General features: G+C 50.4%; 1 long non-coding RNA gene across 1 annotated transcript in view; it reads left to right on the plus strand.

Annotated features, from left to right (window-relative positions):
• The window catches only part of LOC109370044, an 8,682-nt gene extending 5,620 nt beyond the window's left edge, over positions 1-3,062 (plus strand). The window contains exon 3 of the long non-coding RNA XR_002119800.2: positions 2,422-3,062. This is a non-coding gene — a long non-coding RNA (uncharacterized LOC109370044). The remainder of the gene's footprint in view (positions 1-2,421) is intronic.
• Positions 3,063-6,938: the final 3,876 nt, after the last annotated feature.

Raw genomic sequence — 6,938 nt, forward strand, 5'->3', positions numbered from 1 at the left:
GGGGGGGGGCAAGGGGATTTTTAAATATCTCTAAACTATTTCCAAATTTGAAGTCTGAGTGCAGACACAGCCTCACAATGAGTGCTCCCATCTGCCTCGTATGGCACTTTTCAGGCTTTCCTCTCTATTTGCAAATCTCTGACGAGATGCTGCTGAGCTCTTTCCTGCCAACATCTTCACTTTCTTTTGTTAACTAAAATTGTTAACTGTCCTGACACAACCAGATGTACTGCACGCATCTGAGCGGCTTCCTGCAGGTCCCATCAATTTCATTTACCTTCGTTGCAGTGCCTTTTAACATTTAATTACAAAGTAGTGCTCTTCAGTCACTTTACTTATCACCTGTCATTTCTGTCACCTCAGCAAGAGCCCAGAGTCCCCCCAGCTCCTTTGCTGGTGGGGTTTTTAGAGGTGGAAGGATCGCCCTAAGTGCCTCATTAACAGCAAGCTGCTGACAGACCAATTAGCCCCTGGCACTCCCAGCATTAGCATTGCCCACGTGCTGCCCACTTGCAGGCAGTCACTCGTGTACATTCCCATTCTCACCTATCAGGCATGCCTGGCACATGGCAGGGTTATCTCCCGTGTCCTGAGCACTGCTCATGCTGCAGGGCAGTGCTGGAGCTGAGCAGAGGACTGTGTGTCTGAGTCGGCAGGATCCATGAGCTTCACGGTAACATCTCTCTTTCATGGTCACCGCACCACCCACCAACAGGCTGTGTCAGGCCTGAGCCAAATGGAAGCTCTCATCAGCTGCAGATGCACAAGATTAGTTGTCCCAGAGCACAAGGCCAGCTGAGGGAGTCTCAGGCCCCTTACACCTGGCATGCCTACTTGCCTCCTGCTGCCAGCACCTGAGGGCTCTGCAGAGCCACAGTACTGATGCTGCTCCTCCTACAGCCCTGAAGGGTGCCCCTGGTTCACAGAGCCCCACCGGCTTTGTTTTACATGAAATCACATTACTGTAGACATGTGTTTCCAAAACAAGTGTCACATCCACCCAAATCAACAGAGATAGAGGAAGGACTATTTTGGCCCATCTTTTCTTGTTAATGTTCCAGAAAGCACAGATCCATCCTGCCCTCATGCTGGCTCACTCTGAGGTGTCACCACCAAGACATGCTGCTTCCCAAGCCCTGTAAAGACCCGTGTTCCAGGCATCTTTCTCATCAGTGACAACACAAATCCATGTTTGTTGCAGTTTTAGGCTCCGATTTCACCATAGGGTGGCCAGGACCCTTACTTAGTTAACAGCTGGGAAGGCTGAGGGCTCTCGGGGCACTCGATAAGTCCATGTTTGTGCGGTGGGTGTGGGATCGGGTTCGAGTTTGGATGTGATGCCCTCTGGTAGGAACGCAAAGCAGCAGGGCTGTGCGTGCAGGCTGTTGCACACTAGCGGGTGTTGGAGCAGTGATGCACTGGAGGTGTCCGCACACGAGAGGGCACTGTGAAATTACAGATGGCAAAAGGAAAATTTATCGAGTTAACGGAGCTGGGGAAAGACTTCGGCTACGAGAAGGGATGGAAGCTGCAAACAACGAATCTGAACCTTCACACCACCGTGTAAGGGTGACTCTGGAATATTAAAACCTGCAAAGAAGAGGCTGTATTGGAGAGGTTCTTTTGCTAACCAAATGTTTAAAACCAGCAGCCATCCTTGCAGTGTTGAAGTGTTGGTTTGATCTGCCTTTCATTTAGGGAGGTTTCATTTAAGGGCAGCTTTGCTGGGGTCAAAACCCACCTAATCAACATTGAATCTGCCTTTAGTGTACTCTGAGCTGTTCTAGAGCCTGCCTACACCTCTCTGCAAACCCCACACTTCTCAGCGCCATTGTCCTTCCTGGAAAGATGTGGGTACCCAAACCACACAGGGAATTCCTTCGGGTAAAATCCCTGTGGTCTCCAAGCAACCCCGAATGACCAAATCCCACAGGGCTGCCATGGCTGCACCTTGGTAATCTTGCCTCTAGACAGCAAAGGCAGATATGCACAGGAGCAGATTAGCTCTGGAAAGTCCCAAAGGCTCCCCAGGGACACATCGCATCACCAGCTTGGTACTGCGGGTGAATTTCTCCTCTCTTGCTGCAAGCATGGCATCCTACACCTACTGTTAGAGGGATCCTGCTTGCACCTAAAGACCCAACTAGGTGGCAGACCACCTCCACACCTGCCCCAAAGGATGAGCTCTGTGGGGTGTGCGGGGCTGCCTGGAGGAGCAGGTTCCTGGGAAGAGAATCCTGGAGGCTCAGGTACCTCCGCAAGTCACTCAGAGGATCCCAGCTCAATAATGGAGAGCCAGATAATAGCATTTGAACACTATCTTCTCCAATTCAATTGTATTGACTTATTGCCTGTCCAATGAAGCCGTCAAATGTACAAAATGGTTAATCTTTTTTTTTTTTTTTCCTGCTGACATCTCAGAGGAGCAAAGCTGTAATCGCTAATCCATGCAAGTGCAAGGGGAATACCCGACCTGCCAAGGCAAGTGCTACTGTGTGCCATGCAAATCTCAGTCTGTTTCAGCATGGGGCAGGGGAAGGACAAAAGCCTTTCCCACTGGAGAAGCTGCCCCACTGGAATATTTGAGGTTTGGTTACAGACCTTCTGGCATTGCCACACTGCCACAAGCTCTGGGACCGGGCACAGCTCCCAGCAGGAGGCAGGACGTGATCAGCCCCTGCCACTCTGCAGCTCTGCAGGACAGCAAACAGCAGGATGCAGCAGCAGCAGCAGCAGCAGCACATCCCAAGCTTCCTGCCACCCCTCACCCAGCTGCAGTGAAGCTGGGCTCCATCACACCATCGGTCCTGGGACCAGCGATGCCCATCCGCCTTGCACCACTCACCTCCCTACAAGTAATGCTGTGTCCTTACAGCAGAGCTCCAGCAGGCTGGGGTTGGTTGCTGGAAGCACAGTGCTGGGTCCTGCGCTGGCAACTGGGAGAGAGGGAAAGCTATTTCTTTAGAAGAAAAATAAAAGTATTTTCTTTCAAAATGTACATTTGCAATTAAAGGCTAAGTATGCCCGTATCTTTTATTAATGATGTGGGATAACGAAGCATTTTAAAGGTCTCTTTTGTTGTGATGATTTTTTGGAGGAGGGGAAGGAATTGAAATGGAAAGCTTAACACTTATAATTTCAAAAATTTGGCTTATATTTTAGGTTCTGGTAACATGCAATTACAGGCACTTAGAAAGAATTCCCTTTTTTATACTATGCCCTAGAGCATAAAATTAAGAGGCCAATTCAGGCTCTGTACTGCTTTCAGAGGCAGTTTGCTTCAGCATAGATCAACATGGAGACTGACTGTCGCCTTTCTATTGAATTAGGTCTATATTTTTGACAAGTATGGCAGCAGTATCATCACTTTAATCACCAACAATCCATTGTGTCTCTTTACGCTAATAAATAAAACATTCTGCGTTAAATATTTCCCAGTAAGCGCTCGAAGACCTGCAATCACCACTCCTTCTATATGTTCCCAAGTAAAATAATACAATGGTAATAAAATCAAATGATGTCTAGGAGTTTTATAGACAACTAATAGCAGTTATTGCAAAGTGCACATCAGATACCAATTGAAGGTTACATTTCTCTTTAATATAATATAGCATGCATATTTCACTAACTGTCTCTGTATATCAAATGAATTAAACAGCACAGTGATATAGGTCAAAACCTGAGTTCTTCAGGAGAGGCCTCTGGGCTGCAGGGTTTTGCTGGAGCTGTGAGTTACCAGTGGGAGCCTGTGGAGCCACGGATGAAAAATGCTGGAAAATCATCCAAAGTTACTTAGAAATTGTCAAGCTGCCCTCCCCAGCCAGGCTGCTCCCTCCCAGGTGATGTGTTGGAGGGGCTGCTGCTGCCAGAGGCCTCCCAAACCAACCTAAAGGCAGCTGTGAGGGAGCCCGCAGCCCAGCCCACCACTCGGCCTCAGTTCTGGAGGAGCGTGCTGGGCTGGGACTGAAGCAGAGCCAGAAAGTGGAGATTTAGGTCTTGGGGGAAACGTAACCATCAGGGCCCAGAGTCACCCTAAAGAAATCCTTGCTTGGCTCCGGAGGGCCTCGTCAGGGGATTTCTCCCATCCCCTCTACTAATATACCTAATATATTCTGGGCTCTGCCTCAGTCAACACGGATTGTAAACCATTCCTCTAATCCCCTCAACAATACCCTTCCCCAAACCTTTTTTCTATCTTAATTAGATATTCTATCCCTTTGGTTTAAAATAGTATTTAATTTCACTTAATGATTTCAACAAAAAATATTAGGATTCCCCAAACAGACATGTTCCTTCTGAATTCTCTCATTCTTTTTTCGAGGGCTTCAGTTTCATCTTTTTGTTGCTTTGTCAAAACACAGCTAATTGACTGTCCTAAAAGTACAATTTTGGTAATTTCTCTCAATGAAGCATCGCCGCCTCCTCTATTAGCACTGCCTAATTGGACTTTGAATCCCCAGCCAGTGACTTCACCCATGCTATGGGCCCGAATCACTGCAACAGTAAATATCAGCATTCCAGTTAAATGTAGGTTGGCTCACATTCCCCCAAAATTGGCTTTCGGCTCCTTGGAGTGCAATCTGAGGCAATATTACATTAACCATGGGTTTTGGGTTTGGGTTTGTTTTTTTTCGAGGGGAATTGAGGGAAACGAGGGGGAGCGGAGCGGAGCAACACTGCAGCAGAGCGAAGGCGTTGGTGGGGTGAGAGCTGTGGGGCTGCAGAGCTGCTGGGAGCCCCGTGGCCTCCTGGCCTTGCAGCCTCTAAGCCCAACTGGCCTGGAGCACCTGCTTGCAGGGAGCACCCAGCTGAGGGACTGGGCAGCAGGATGGGCTGGGTGGCACCCCACGTGCCACATCCATCACTCGGGGGGGATCCCCACCACTGGCCGTTCCCATTCCCGCTCCTCCGCCTCCAAAATTCATGGCACGTGGCTCGCAGCCCTGGAAGCCCTGGGCACACAGTGCCAGCCCTGCCACGCCGCACGCAGCAGCAAATCGCCCGCGGCATTATCTGCAGCGGCTCTAATTATCCTCCAGCATCTGCTATTAAAGCACAAGTGTCAGGCCGAGCTGCGGGGAGAAAGCAGAAACAGAACTGCTCGCTGATGCCTGCAACCGGCACCGAAGGCATATAAGTCTGCTAATTGCTAATTGCAAGGAGCGGCAGAAGTGCTGCAGGGCTGCCCGGAGCTGCTCACCTCCCTGTGGGGTCTGTGGGGGCACTGGGCCCACTCGTGCCTTTCCTCAGATGGGAACCCCTTGGTGCTGGGACCCCGTCATGCCACGCTGGCAAGGGAGATGCAAGCTGCAAGCGTGAGCAGCAGCCTGGAGTGGGGCAGAGCTCCCTGTGTGCCACGCTGTGCCCCTCAGCCCTGCAGTGGGACCTTCCAGGGCCAGAGGAGCACCCGACATCCTGCTCTGTCCCACTGCCTGCAGAGCAGGCTGAGTGCTGCTGGCAGCCCAGTGTGCCCACATGTCCCCACGTATGCCCACAGCCCCGGGCTCCTCCTGCAGCCCAGCACAGGCTGAGATGCTGCTCTGCTCTGCTCTCCCTCCTCCCTCGCTGCCAGCAAGCGTGCCGGCGATAAATGTTTTCTTGTAAACATGCCATAGATGGAAGTAGGAGCCAACGAGATGGAGATGCCAGAAGCTTTTTGTCTTAGTGATTTAGTTTCTTATTAGAACATGCTACTGGGAAGGAAAAGATATCATTGATAAGACTGACATTAGAGCCAGCCAGTGAAATTAAACCTCCCAGACCGGCCTGGCCCTTTCCTTGTCAGCACAGAGCACAGGTTCCCGCCGAGTGGGTGCTTTCAGGTGCTCATAGATGCTGGGGACAGAACTGTCCAGAGAAGGAGGAGCTGTCTGATAGAGACAGGACAAAATGGGAATGGCTTTAAACTAAAAGAGAGGAGATTTCTGTTAGATATTTGGAAGAAATGTTTTGTTCAGAGGCCCTGGCACCGCTGCCCGGAGAGCTGTGGGTGCCATATCCATGGAGGCATCCATGGGTGGCATCCTGCACAGCCCGATCCGGTGCGGGGCAGCTCCGTTCATAGCAGCAGGTTGGAGCTGGATGATCTTTAAGGACCCCTCCAACCCACTCCATTCATTGACTGAGTGATTCCGTGATGTGAGCTGCCTGGGCTGGGACAGAGCAGTGTGCCATGACCAGTGGCACTGGGCTGGAAGGGCCTATGGGCACTTTGCTTCTCCCAGGAATGTGGCTGTGGGTGGTGCTGGGAAGGAGAGCTTGGAGCAGCACTGTGAGCCCCTCCCATCCCAACCCTAGCACTTATGCCACAAGCCTTGCACACGCCTTGCACACATTAGCAGAACCCCAGCCAGCAGGCGGACCTTAACGGGAAAAGTTAAACCTCTTTATGCGGCTCAGCAAAGATACCTTGTGCAGTCATTAGGAAGTGATTAGCTTATCTAAGGAATAACAGCCCCGGCCCTGTCAGACCGGCACACAAACACTAAGAAGAGCAGGGATGAGATATCGCATTAGGCTAATTATAAAGAAAAGGAGAGACAAGCAGAAGCACAAAATAGCCATGTGGACAGCATTTTGCTGGATTTTCTCTTTGCACGGAAAAGGCCCAACGCGTTCTGCAAGAGAGAAATGTAAGGATTAACAAATTCCTCTCCTGGCCTTTATTGCTTTAGCAGCGTGGACTCAGAGCAGTGTGCACACACCTCCCAGCCCTGCACCGTGCTGTGCTGCTTCTGCTCTGCCATTGTCAGCAGGGCAGGACCCCCAGATGAGTGCTGCAGCCAGGAACATCTCAGCCCTGCCCGGGGAGGAGGTGTTTTTCCATTTTTAACACTCGTATCCTTTCTAAAGCTTTCCTTTGCCAAAACCTAATATTAATAATGACAGCAGATCCTATTTTCCTTGAGGTAATGCCAATTTTAATGCTTTTTTTTTTT

Source organism: Meleagris gallopavo, chromosome 15 (genome assembly GCF_000146605.3).
Source record: "Meleagris gallopavo isolate NT-WF06-2002-E0010 breed Aviagen turkey brand Nicholas breeding stock chromosome 15, Turkey_5.1, whole genome shotgun sequence".
Lineage (NCBI taxonomy): Eukaryota > Metazoa > Chordata > Aves > Galliformes > Phasianidae > Meleagris > Meleagris gallopavo.